The sequence below is a fragment of the Dermacentor andersoni genome, chromosome 1 (genome assembly GCF_023375885.2).
Source record: "Dermacentor andersoni chromosome 1, qqDerAnde1_hic_scaffold, whole genome shotgun sequence".
Classification (NCBI taxonomy): Eukaryota; Metazoa; Arthropoda; class Arachnida; order Ixodida; family Ixodidae; genus Dermacentor; species Dermacentor andersoni.
The window spans coordinates 115,295,253-115,308,991 of NC_092814.1; the positions used below are offsets into that span (position 1 = coordinate 115,295,253).

The window sequence follows — 13,739 nt, forward strand, 5'->3', positions numbered from 1 at the left end:
CGAATGGTGAGACTAGAAATGAAATCGACTTCATACTCTGCGCGAACCCTGGCATCATTCAAGATGTAGACGTGCTCGGCAAGGTACGCTGCAGTGACCACAGGATGGTAAGAACTCGAATTAGCCTAGACTTGAGGAGGGAACGAAAGAAACTGGTACACAAGAAGCCAATCAATGAGTTAGCGGTAAGAGGGAAACTAGAGGAATTCCGGATCAAACTACAGAACAGGTATTCGGCTTTAACTCAGGAAGAGGACCTTAGTGTTGAAGCAATGAACGACAATCTCATGGGCATCATCAAGGAGTGCGCAATAGAAGTCGGTGGTAACGCCGTTAGACAGGAAACCAGTAAGCTATCGCAGGAGACGAAAGATCTGATCAAGAAACGCCAATGTATGAAAGCCTCTAATCCTACAGCTAGAATAGAACTGGCAGAACTTTCTAAGTTAATCAACAAGCGTAAGACAGCGGACATCAGGAACTATAATATGGATAGAATTGAACAGGCTCTCAGGAAAGGAGGAAGCCTAAAAACAGTGAAGAAACTAGGAATAGGCAAGAATCAGATGTGTGCGTTAAGAGACAAAGCCGGCAATATCGTTACTAATATGGACGAGATAGTTCAAGTGGCTGAGGAGTTCTATAGAGATTTATACAGTACCAGTGGCACCCACGACGATAGTGGAAGAGAGAATAGCCTAGAGGAATTCGAAATCCCACAGGTAACGCCAGAAGAAGTAAAGAAAGCCTTAGGAGCTATGCAAAGGGGGAAGGCAGCTGGGGAGGATCACGTAACAGCAGATTTGTTGAAGGATGGTGGTCAGATTGTTCTAGAGAAACTGGCCACCCTGTATACGCAATGCCTCATAACCTCGAGCGTACCGGAATCTTGGAAGAACGCTAACATAATCCTAATCCATAAGAAAGGGGACGCCAAAGACTTGAAAAATTATAGACCGATCAGCTTACTGTCCGTTGCCTACAAAGTATTTACTAAGGTAATCGCAAATAGAATCAGGAACACCTTAGACTTCTGTCAACCAAAGGACCAGGCAGGATTCCGTAAAGGCTACTCAACAATAGACCATATTCACACTATCAATCAAGTGATAGAGAAATGTGCAGAATATAACCAACCCTTATATATAGCTTTCATTGATTACGAGAAAGCGTTTGATTCAGTCGAAACCTCAGCAGTCATGGAGGCATTACGGAATCAGGGTGTAGATGAGCCATATGTAAAAATACTGGAAGATATCTATAGCGGCTCCACAGCCACCGTAGTCCTCCACAAAGAAAGCAACAAAATCCCTATAAAGAAAGGCGTCAGACAGGGAGATACGATATCTCCAATGCTATTCACAGCATGTTTACAGGAGGTATTCAGAGGCCTGGAGTGGGAAGAATTGGGGATAAAAGTTGATGGAGAATACCTTAGCAACTTGCGATTCGCTGATGATATTGCCTTGCTTAGTAACTCAGGAGACCAATTGCAATGCATGCTCACTGACCTGGAGAGACAAAGCAGAAGGGTGGGTCTGAAAATTAATCTGCAGAAAACTAAAGTACTGTTTAACAGTCTCGGAAGAGAACAGCAGTTTACGATAGGTAGCGAAACACTGGAAGTGGTAAGGGAATACATCTACTTAGGGCAGGTAGTGACCACGGATCCGGATCATGAGACTGAAATAACCAGAAGAATAAGAATGGGTTGGGGTGCGTTTGGCAGGCATTCTCAAATCATGAACAGTAGGTTGCCACTATCCCTCAAAAGGAAAGTGTACAACAGCTGTGTGTTACCAGTACTCACATATGGGGCAGAAACCTGGAGGCTTACGAAAAGGGTTCTGCTGAAATTGAGAACGACGCAACGAGCTATGGAAAGAAGAATGATGGGTGTAATGTTAAGGGATAAGAAAAGAGCAGATTGGGTGAGGCAACAAACGCGGGTAAACGACATCTTAGTTGAAATCAAGAAAAAGAAATGGGCATGGGCCGGACATGTAATGAGGAGGGAAGATAACCGATGGTCACTAAGAGCTACGGACTGGATTCCAAGAGAAGGGAAGCGTAGCAGGGGGCGGCAGAAAGTTAGGTGGGCAGATGACATTAAGACGTTTGCAGGGACAACATGGCCACAATTAGTACATGACCGGGGCAGTTGGAGAAGTATGGGAGAGGCCTTTGCCCTGCAGTGGGCGTAACTAGGCTGATGATGATGATGATGAATAAAGCGGCCAGCACAACTTGGCTGACTTTGTCTATTAAACTTCTTTGAGGGATGCCAACGCTTCTATCCTCGGTAGCCACTCAGGTACAACAAATTCTCCTTTTTTTACTTCAATAAAGCGTGACATGTTCACGGAACTGGAGGCGCGCAGGCCGTGCGTCTGGGTCACAATAGAAGCCCTCCATTCGGGCTCGCCATATGCAGTAGGGGCCTGTGAGCATGATAAGGTCAAAAGGGACCCCGTCCTCATTACCTAACGGCAGAAATCTGATGCCGTGCGGATCCAACGGGAAATCTTTCTTTATGGGTCTTTGGAGGACATCCCAAAAGAACACCCCCTCCCAACAATGCAGGAACACATGGTCTACTGTTTCTGGTTTTTTTGCAAATCAGACAGTTGGAACCCCACGGCATGTAAAAACCGCGTTCTTCCAAAAACGTTCTCACCGTAAGAGTGCCCGTGTGAAGCTCGAAGAAAAAAAATTTCACTCCTGGCTGTACGTCCATTCTTCTTACGTGTTTTAAAACATTGTTACTTTGACCTCTACTGTATATAGTTCTGTACATCGGCACTGGAAAAATAACATCACACAGGTCACTGTACAATTTCTTTCTTTTTACACTGAACAGATAGTCATTCGAAAACCGTAATGACAAAAAACGGACACTCGCTACAATCTCTTAAAAAAAAAAAACCGAATACAGTACCAGGCATTATTTGACTGCTGATAAACTCTGGTAACGCATAACAAAGTCACTTGACACACCACTCTTAAGAATGGGTCGTTGACGTCACGAAAGAAAAAAAATATATTTACAAGCTGTCGCACGAAAAGGTGTGCCAGACCCAGGACCCCATCTTTCACTTGCCGAAAAAGATTCGTGCCGCTGCAGCGTTCCCAGCTGGACGCCCAAATAAAGACAGCAAAAACTCGATGCAACTTCTGCACATACACTCGCGAACAATACAACACTTGCATAATATACCATAATTTACTAACAAAAAATAAATTGCACACTGTCGCTCTGGCGAAAATTGAGAGATGTGCACCTTCCCACCTCTCCGCCTTTTCTCGTGTTTCTTTCACGTTTTCTAACCATAAATCATCAGTTTTCTTATAATTTTCAAGTGGAACTTCGAAGTACTTTACTGGTGTTTCAACCCATTTCACGGTAGCAAATCTGTTGGTGGCTGACGGCCACTCGCCATGCCAGAACCCCAGGCACTTTCCCCAATTCACAAGGCTCCCCGTCACTTCCCCAAACCTTCTTACTACCGCAACAGTCTCCAGGAGACTCTCTTTTTCCGTACAGCACACAGCTATATCATCAGCATACACCAAGAGCTTTACTTCCGACGCCTGTAATCGGAAACCACGAACCAGGTCATTTTCAATAATTGCTAGACATAACGTTTCAATATAAATACAAGATAAGAGCGGACTCGCTGGGCACCCTTGACGCACACTCCGCTGGACCTCAACGGGGCCCCCCAATCTGTTGTTGACTATGAGGCGCGTTTTGCAGTTTCGATACGCTATGGATATACCGTCCGTGATGATTGAGCCTAAATTAACATGTTCGAGTATGGCAAACAAAATGGCATGAGGTAAACAATCAAATGCCTTTTCTAGGTCAAGCTGAAGGATTGCGACAGCCGACCGATAGGCATCACAACACTCAAGCACACTTCTCGTAGAAGGAATATTAGTAAAAATAGAGCGACCCTTAATACCACAGGTTTGATGGGATCCTACAATCTGCGTTATAACTGTCTGAAGTATATAAGCCAATACTTTCATAAATATTTTATAATCACAGTTAGTTAATGAAATTGGTCTGTATGAGGTCACAAGTCTTAGCTTAACCTTTTGTTCTGTTTTTGGAATGAGCACAGTGTGTGCTTGGGATAATGATAGAGGCAACGTTCCCAACCCAAATGCCTCATCAAAGACATCTTTCAACTCAGAGGAAAGGTCATGTTTGAATGCTTTGTAAAATGCCGCGCTCAGACCATCCGGACCGGGCGACTTGCCAGGGTTAAGATAATCTATCACATTTTCTATTTCTGCTATTGATATCGGTGCTTCGAGAGCTGCTTTTCTTTCTTCTAACAGCCGCGGCATGCGTTCCAAGAATGTTGTTTTTAAACCTTCCACATCTACTGGTTTATGGGCAAATAGCCCTTCATAGAATCGAAAAAACGCTTGGCCTATGCCCTCTGTATCGGTTATCTCAACACCGTTTTCTTCTATCACATCGATGTGCTTGCGGCGAGCATGGGCCTTTTCGATTCCCAGCGCTCCCTTTGTGGGCGTCTCCCCGGCAGCCCAAGCCTCGGCTCTGGCCCGCACGAGCGCTCCCCGATAGCGTTCTTCGTCTATTACTTCGAGTTTCTGTTTTATGCTACTGATGTCGTCTTTAAACTTGCCCGGCTATCGACACTCAAGCTTAACGAGCCTTTCGAGCATCGTTCTTAAATTTCTTTCTTTGACTTTTTCCTCATACTTATGGCAGCTATATCGCTCTATGGCTTTCATTTTGACATGTTGCTTTAATAAGTCCCATTGTGCGCCCACTGGGCATCCGTTCTGCTTTCATGTCGTTTATCGCCTCTTTCACAGCTTGAATAAAGCATTCGTCGCTCAGGAGCTTTACGTTTATTTTCCACAAATCCCATGAAAATGTGTTTTGTTTTCCCTTGCTTCCCAACAGACATTTAACTAGACAGTGGTCCGAGAACGACACGGGTTCTACATGATACCGGGTGCACAAAGGTAATATCTCGATCGACGCATAAATACGGTCAAGGCGAGCGTGACTCAGTCCTTGGAAATGCGTAAACTGCAATTCTCTCGCTCCAGCAAGGCATTCTGCTACATCATCTACATCATGTTCTGCAATTAACCGCGACAATAGCTGGCTACTTCTATCTTTATACCCGTGCTCGTTGCTTCGGTCTCGAGTGTTCAAAACGCAGTTAAAATCTCCTTGCATAAGAACATGTTTGTCTTTACTCAGATACTGCTCAGTGCTAAGAAAAAATCTGTGCCTCTCATCTGTACCGTTCGGCGCGTAAACACATATTGCTCTCCAGTTAGCCTCACTATAATGAAAATCAACAACGATCAATCTGCCACTTTGGCATGAATGAACATTATCTACAACAAGGCCCGTTAACTTTTTCAAAAATAGTAGGCATCCTGCTGACTTGCCCACCGCGTGACTGACTGCCACGTAATAACGAGACGTAAAGCGAATCAACTCGGTTTCTTGCACGGCCAACATGTCGAGGTCGTGGTCCGCCAACAATCTGTACACTTGGTTCTGCTTTTTCTTTGTGGCCAGGCCTCGAACATTTAAAGTGGCCAAACTAAACGACAGATTGTGTGCCATGTATTTTTAAATCGAGGTTGTAGGACACGAAGCATGACGCTTACCTCGCACGTCTAGCGTACCGCTAGACGCCTTCGGATCCGCCCGGTTGCCCAGTGTCTTGGTGCTGCCTCGGCAGCTCGGGAGTGGCCTTCCTCTCCGTTTTGACATTTGGCCATGGTTTAAGGCTGGGGCGTCTCCCCGTGGGCGCCTGCTGGTCGGCAGTTCCTTCAAGCGGCCGTTTGACGGCCGGGATGATTCTGGGGTTGGAGGCCTGGCTGTTTGGCATACCCGTCTTGGTTGACTCAGCGTCGAAGCCTTCTGCTTGACTGCTTTCCATTGTGTCGTCGTCCGCTGGCGCAGGTGTTGTTGCGAGACCGGTCTCTGCTGCTGGCGGCTTGGCTGTAGCCTCCGTTGTCGACTGGCTTTGCTTGCCTTCAGGTTTCTTTTCGCTGGTCTGCTCCTTATGGGCTTCCAGGTCTCCGCTTCCTTTCGCTGCCTCCTCGGCTTCGGTCACATCCATTAAATGCTTCTCGGTGTACTGGTTCACACCTTGCCCGGTAGCTGTGGCGTAGGACCGCGCGCACTGACCGTCGTCGTGTCCATATCGCCGACATATCGTGCACCGGGGTACCTTGCAGTCTCGCCGGACATGTCTAGAGCCCTGACAGCGAAGGCACTGCATTAGTCGACCCGGAGCGACCACTAGTGCAAGTTCTCCAGCGACCCGTACCTGGTGGGGTAGGTCCTCCAACTTCAACCCAGTTTTCAACTTCAACAGCACCGTCCGGGTGGTCGAGTTCTTGTCGTGGACTCCCGGAACGCGCCAACGCTCACGCTGCACGTCTACCACCTTTCCAAAAGCGGCAAGCGCTGTACGCACGTCATCATCAGCTACACCGTGAATAAGCCAATGAAGGCGTAACTTCACTTGCCGATCCTGTGGGTCCACCACTACGCAGCGACGCCCCTTAACTGTCATTTCCTTCAAGGCTAGTAGCTTCTTGATAGCGTCTGCATTGGACATGGTAACCGCCCAGACATGGTTAATCTGATAGGCACCGAGTGCAACAACTTCCTGCAGCATCCCGGCAAGAGTGAGAGCGTCCCTGAAATCTTCGACTCTGTAAGGCCGTGCTCGCATGTCGCCATGCAGAAATACCGTATTGGTAACGATGCGTCCTGTTGGCAGCTGTGGCAAAACAAAAGAGTAATCTTCTTCTTGGTTCCTGTTACCGCGGATAGCAAGGGCCGCAATCGCCGCTCCAACGGAGCTCATGATTCAGCGTCCGTCACGCTCGGTGGCCGGAAGTAGAATGTCTGAGCTATACCCCCGAATAAGAGTGTTCAGCGAGAAATACACACCCATAATTGCTATAAAAATAAGAACAAGAAACAAGATAAAAGCTGGAAAGTGGGCACCTGGGTTTGAACCGGGGACCTCTCGATCTGCAGTCGAATGCTCTACCACTGAGGTATACCCTCTTTTATTTCTTTATTGCCAGTCCTTGACATATCAACGAAAATTCCTTAAATGATATACAAAAAGACGTAACAAAACAGGAATGAATACAAAAAACGAACTGCAGTGATATCACATTCGTTGCCGTCGGCTACTGTGGAATGACGTTGTCTTATTCCTTCAGTCAACCATGGACAGCCACTCAGGAACAGGCTTTTTCAACTTCTGCACTTCCACGTACCGTTGCATGCATTCCCGCAAGTATACACGCGCCGGTCGGGCATCCGGGTCACAATGGTAACCCGCCATTCTTGTGCGCCATAAACAGTGGAGGCCCGTAAGCATGATCAGGTCGTACGCGAGACCTTCGTCGTCATATACTGGCAGAAACCTGATTCCGTGGGGATCTATAGGTAGCTCCTTTTTTAGAGTCCTTTGCAACACGTCCCAGAAAAAGACCCCTTCGCAACAGTGGATGAAGACATGATCTATGCTTTCTGTTTTTTTACATATAAGGCAGTGGGTTCCCCATGCCATGTAAAAGCCACGTTGTTCAAGGAAGATTTTAACAGGTAGAGTACCGTTGTGTAATTTAAAGAAGAACGATTTAGTGGCTGGCTAAACTGGCATCTTCTTCACCCTTTTCAATACATCTAGGCCTGGGCCTCCACTGTCCGGGGCCCTGTACATAGGTACCAGCAAAACACTGTCACATAAATCACGATATAACTTTTTCCGTTTTTGACTCCACAAATATGCATTAGAAAAACGAACACTCAAAAAGGAGACACTCTGAATTATTTCCCTAAAGAAACCACGAACTGGTCCTGGCTTTATTTCGGTGCCTACAACGAATTCGGGAAGTGATCTTGACAACCTCATTTGGATAACGGTGCGTAGAACTGGGTCATTTGTGTCTCGAAAAAAGAAGAACCTGTTTACTAGTTGACGCAAGAAGAGGTGCGCCAACCCCAGACCACCATCCTTCATGCGCCGGAAGAGATTATCTCGGCTACATCGCTCCCAGCTCTATGCCCACACGAAAACAGCGAACACGCGGTGCAGTTCCTGCACATTAATTCGAGAGCACTGTAGGACCTGCATTACGTACCAGATCTTTGTCACGAGAAACATGTTGCACGCTGTAGCTCTCGCGAACATTGACAAGTGAACGGCGTTCCATCGATCGGCTTTTTCTTTCAGTTCTTTTGTCCGCTCCTTCCAGTACTCGCTACTGTCCTTGTAGGCATCAAGGGGTGCTCCAAGGTACTTAACTGGCGTCGTGACCCAGTCTACGTTAAAAAAGTGGTCTGGTGTAGACGCCCATCTTCCATGCCAAAACCCCAAACATTTCTGCCAGTTAACGTAGCTATTAGTGACATTACCAAACTTTTTGACGATATTAACAGTATTCAATACACTTTGTTTGTCTTTACAGCACAGAGCCACATCGTCAGCGTATGCCAGTAGCTTCACTTCTGCTGATTGAAGACTAAACCCCTTAATACATTCATTTTCGATGATGGCCAGACATAGCGTTTCTATGTAGACACAAAACAGGAGTGGACTGAGTGGACAACCCTGGCGAACGGAGCGCTTCACGTTAATGGGGGCCCCCAACATCTGATTAATTATAAGTCTGGTATAGCAGCTCCGGTACGCCATGGTCACCCGCTCACTGATTATGTGGCCAAAATTAACATGTTCAAGGATGGTGAGCAATATCTCGTGAGAAACGCAATCAAACGCTTTCTCCAAGGCAAGCTGGAGGATCGCAACTGCATCACACATGGCATCACAACACTCCAGCACACACTTCAACTTATGAATGTTAGTAAAGATGGTTCATCCGCGAGTGCCACACGTCTGGTGTGGGCCGACTACTGCCTTAATGACGACTGCATACGCCGTGCCAGTACCTTTATCAGTATTTTGTAGTCGCAGTTAGTAAGCGCTATGGGTCTATAGGAGGAAAGTTGCTTGAGCTTCTCGGTCTCTTCTGTTTTAGGTATTAGTACTGTATGGGACTGGCCAAAGGATGGTGGAAATATTTTCATTTCGTATGCTTCATTGAAAACTGCGGTCAAGATAGGAGCTAGGTGGCTTTTGAACGATTTGTACCAAGCGGCACAAAGACCGTCTGGATCTGGTGACTTGCCAGGGTTCAGGTCTTCGATGGCCTTTATCACTTCCTGTTCAGTTATTCGTCCTTCCAACGTTTCTTTAACGTCACTCGACAGCTGTGGCATTCGCTGCAAAAATAAGTGCTTGAAACTTTGCATGTTGACGGGCCTGAATGCGAAAAGCTTTTGGAAATGTTCAAAGAAGGCACGCCCTATATCGTTCATATCAGTTAGTACCACCCCGTTATATTCCATGGCCTCAATCTGTTTGCGTCTGGAGTGCTTTTTTTCTAGTCCCAGTGCTCTTTTCGAAGGCATTTCCCCGCATGCTAGTCTTTCTGCTCTCGCGCGCACAAGCGCGCCTCGATAACACTCTTCATCGAAAACCTCGAGCTTTTTCTTAATAGCACGCATATCTTCTTGATAAGCGCCGGGTTGCATGCATTCGAGCGTCACAAGTTTTTCCAGCAATGTTTTTAAATCCTTTTCTCTTGCCTTCTCTTCATATCATAGTACGCTACTTCTTTCAATTGCCTTGATTTTAATAGTTTGTTTCAACAACTCCCATTCCTCGCCCAACTTCATAGAACTGTCTTTTCCAAAAGAATTCAGAGCATTGACTACCGTTTCGTTAAAAGTATCTTGTAGGAGCTCAGCATCCATTTTCCACAGTTCCCAGACGAATTCCTTTCGTTCTTTTTTGCGGCCCACCCTGCAATTTACCAGGCAGTAGTCAGAAAAAGATACGGCAGTAACTGCATAGCACTGGCATTTTTCTACTGAATGATATGATAGATAAATACGGTCTAATCGTGCATGACTTATTCCCTGGAAGTGGGTGTACCTCACTTCTCGGTCAGCACCGAAACACTGAGCGATATCCTCTAATTGAAATTCGTGTATGATCTGCGCCATGATATCGCTGCTTTTGTCGTAAATTACGCGTCGCGTAGACCTATCTTCGATGTTCAATACACAATTGAAGTCCCCAACACAGGCTATCATTTTGTGCACAGAGAAGTGGTGCAAGTTCAAAAAGAAATTTACCCTTTCTTGCACCGTATTAGGCGCATAAATGCACAGCACGCGCCATTGGACATCGCAATAGCTGAAATCACAAACGACAAGTCGACCGGAAGAGCACGAGAAGTAACCGTCTATAACCAGGCCTGGAAGCTTCCTCACGAACAAGACACACCCCGCCGAAGTCCCTAAGGCGTGGCTCACAACCGTATAGTAGTTGTACGTGAACCTTTGCACCATGCTCCCGGTCTCCTCCTCGCCGTCTACCTTGGTTTCTTGCACTGCTAAAACGTCGAGGTCGTGGTCCACTAGCAGTCTATACACCTGACTGTTTCCTTTTGGCGGCCAGACCTCGAACGTTTAGCGTGCCGAGGCTAAGCGACGGGTTGGTAGCCATTATTGATGAAAACCGGAGGGGAGAAGGCCCGGAGCATGGTGCTCACCTTAACGTCTAGCTGACCGCTAGACGCCTCCGTGGCCATCCGGTGGCCGTCGCCCGGGTTCGTCGTTCGTCGGCTTCGGGGTAAGCCTGCGGTCAGTCTCCAGGTTCGGCTTGGGCTTGAAGGTGGAGCGCCTTCCGGGTAGCGTCTTAGCGGGCGGTGCCTCGGAGTCACCGACGGCCTTTCCGTCAATTTTCTCCTCCTGCTGCAGGGACCCCTTCACCGGTGCCGGGACGCTTACGACGCGGGCGCTAGCAGGGGTCGCGTTGTCGTTTTCCGCTGCCTCCGTAGTATCAGTAACCGGCTGGCGGCTCTCATGTTCTTTCTGGGCCGCCATGACGCTGGTTAGTGTGGTTTCTGGCTCGTCGGGAGGAGGAACATTATTTGGTCCTGCTTCAGTCGGCATGGTCGTCCCGCTCGTTTCTGCCGCCACGTTGCTGTTTCCAGCACCCTTGGCCGCTTCCTCCGCCTCGGTCACGTCCATCATATGTTCTGATGTCGACGGCTCGCTCTGCGCCGAGCCCGCTGCAACTGCGTAAGAGCGTGCACAGTCCGCGTCATTCTGTCCAAAAAGCCTGCACCGGGAACAACGGGGAACCTTGCATTCTCGTCGAACGTGGCCAGAGCCCCGGAAGCGTAGACACTGCATAGGACGACCTGGGGCTACCACCAGCGCAAGCTCGCCGGCGACGCGGATCTGGTGGGACAGGTCGTCAACTTCAGCTGCAGCAGAACTGCTCGGGTCGTCGAGCCCTTGTCGGAAACGCCATCCACTCGCCAGCGTCCCGGGTCACTTCCGTCACTTTGCCGAAGGAGGCCAGCGCGGTCTTGACGTCTTCGTCGTCCACCCCATGCAGAAGCCAGTGGATACGAAGCTTCACCTGTTGTTCCTTGGGGTCTATGACCAGGCAGCGACGCCCCTTCACCTGCAGCTCCTTCAGGGCCGCCAGCTTTTGGGCAGCCTCGGCTGTCTTCATCGTCAGCGCCCATACATGGTTGATTTGGTACGCTCCAAGGGCGACGACGCCAGAGAGCATACCAACAGCTTGAAGCGCGTCTCGAAAATCCTCTACGCGAAACGGGCGAACACGAGCGTCGCCGTGCAAAAAACTGTGTTTAAAACTATACGTCCTGTAGGTTGCCGAGGCAAAATATTCTGGTAATCCTTATCATCCTCCATCGACAGCCTGTTGCCGCGGCTAACAGCCGCATATGCCGCTCCATTGGAGCCCATGATCCTACGATCCGTTCAGATCGGGAGCCGGAAGCAGAATGCGACTCAGCTATAACCCCGAATGAGAGTGTTCAGCGAGAAGCACACACCCGTAATTGCTATAAAAATAAGCGAAAAAAACAAAGATAAAAGCTGGAAAGGGGGCACCCGGGTTTGAACCGGGGACCTCTCGATCTGCAGTCGAATGCTCTACCAATGAACTATACCACCGCATAAGAGCGCACAGCGAGAAGTACACACCCATAATTGCTATAAAAATAAGAGCAGGAAACAAGACAAAAGCTGGAAAGGGGGCAACCGGGTTTGAACCGGGGACCTCTCGATCTGCAGTCGAATGCTCTACCACTGAGCTATACCCCCGAATAAGATGGTTCAGCGAGAAGTGCACACCCGTAATTGCTATAAAAATAAGAGCAGGAAACGAGATAAAAGCTGGAAAGGGGGCACCCGCGTTTGAACCGCGGACCTCTCGATCTGCATTCGAATGCTCTACCACTGAGCTATACCCCCGAATAAGAGTGTTGAGCGAGAAGTACACAGCCATAATTGCTATAAAAATAAGAGCAGGAAACAAGATAAAAGCTCGAAAGGGGGCACCCGGGTTTGAACCGGGGACCTCTCGACCTGCAGTCGAATGCTCTACCACTGAGCTATACCCCCGAACAACAGTTTCAGCGAGAAGTACACACCCATAATTGCTACAAAAATAAGAGCAGGAAACAAGACGACAGCTGGAAAGGGGGCACCCAGGTTTGAACCGGGGACCTCTCAATCTGCAGTCGAATGCTCTACCACTGAGCTATACCGCCGAATAAGAGTGGTCAGCGAGAAGTGCACACCCGTAATTGCTATAAAAATAAGAGCAGGAAACAAGACAAAAGCTGGAAAGGGGGCACCCGTGTTTGAACCGGGGACCTCTCGATCTGCAGTCGAATGCTCTACCACTGAGCTATACCGCCTTTTTTTTTCTATATTGCCGACTTCGACGTACTCAATCAAGGCTTACAAAGATAAAACGTGTGGACCACACTTTGGCCAACACGGTACTAAAATTATTTTAACAACGCTAATTCATCAAATAAGGAGATCCATTGTGGTGGATCAGGCAGCGGTTTGAAAGCATCTCTCACACACAACACTCTCAGTGAAGTTTTCCCTAGCCGGTCGAACAACAATGTCTCCGTTTTGAAATAGCAATCTAGTTTTCCACATAGCGTGGATGCTCAGGATCATAATAAGGTCATATGGGACATCCTGGGCGTTATCAATCGGTAAGAAGCGTATTCCAGATGGGTCCAGGGGTAACTGTTTTTTCAATGTTCTCTGCAGAGCATCCCAGTGAAAGATGGCGTCCCAGCAATCTAGGAATGCATGTTCTATTGTTTCCGTTTTTTTTTACATAATAAGCAGTCGGTGCTCCAGGGGATGAAAATACCCTTCTCATGAAGCCAGGTCTTAACGGGAAGTGTGTTTGTGTGCAATTGGAAGAAAAAAGATTTAGCTGGCGGCCGTATTGGCATTTTTTTCACTCTCTTTAGAGCGTCTTGTCCTGGGCCTCCACGTTGCGGAAAACGGTACGAGATCTCTGTATATCTTTTTCTTGGTAACGGTGGACAGGTATTGCTGTGAAAAACGTACTTTCAACATCTTATATGAACATACCACTTCACGTAGGTAACCAGTCACTGCTCCTGGCATATTGTGAACAGTCGAAACAATGAATCCTGGAAGTTGTCTACACAGCCATACCTGTATCACTGTTCGGAGAAAAGGATCGTTTTGATCCCGTAAAAACACAAAGCGTGACACGACTTGTCGCAGAAAGAAATGAGCTAAACGAAGCCCACATTTC

General features: G+C 47.8%; 6 non-coding genes across 6 annotated transcripts; all 6 read right to left on the reverse strand.

Annotated features, from left to right (window-relative positions):
- Positions 1-7,018: 7,018 nt before the first annotated feature.
- On the reverse strand, positions 7,019-7,090 carry TRNAC-GCA (transfer RNA cysteine (anticodon GCA)). Its single transcript has one exon. It is a non-coding gene; the product is annotated as a tRNA-Cys (tRNA).
- A 4,935-nt stretch (positions 7,091-12,025) lies between these two features.
- On the reverse strand, positions 12,026-12,097 carry TRNAC-GCA (transfer RNA cysteine (anticodon GCA)). The gene has a single exon. It is a non-coding gene; the product is annotated as a tRNA-Cys (tRNA).
- A 78-nt stretch (positions 12,098-12,175) lies between these two features.
- Positions 12,176-12,247, reverse strand: TRNAC-GCA (transfer RNA cysteine (anticodon GCA)). Its single transcript has one exon. It is a non-coding gene; the product is annotated as a tRNA-Cys (tRNA).
- Positions 12,248-12,475: 228 nt separating this feature from the next.
- TRNAC-GCA (transfer RNA cysteine (anticodon GCA)) lies at positions 12,476-12,547 on the reverse strand. Its single transcript has one exon. It is a non-coding gene; the product is annotated as a tRNA-Cys (tRNA).
- A 77-nt stretch (positions 12,548-12,624) lies between these two features.
- On the reverse strand, positions 12,625-12,696 carry TRNAC-GCA (transfer RNA cysteine (anticodon GCA)). Its single transcript has one exon. It is a non-coding gene; the product is annotated as a tRNA-Cys (tRNA).
- Positions 12,697-12,774: 78 nt separating this feature from the next.
- Positions 12,775-12,846, reverse strand: TRNAC-GCA (transfer RNA cysteine (anticodon GCA)). Its single transcript has one exon. It is a non-coding gene; the product is annotated as a tRNA-Cys (tRNA).
- Between the last annotated feature and the right edge of the window lie 893 nt (positions 12,847-13,739).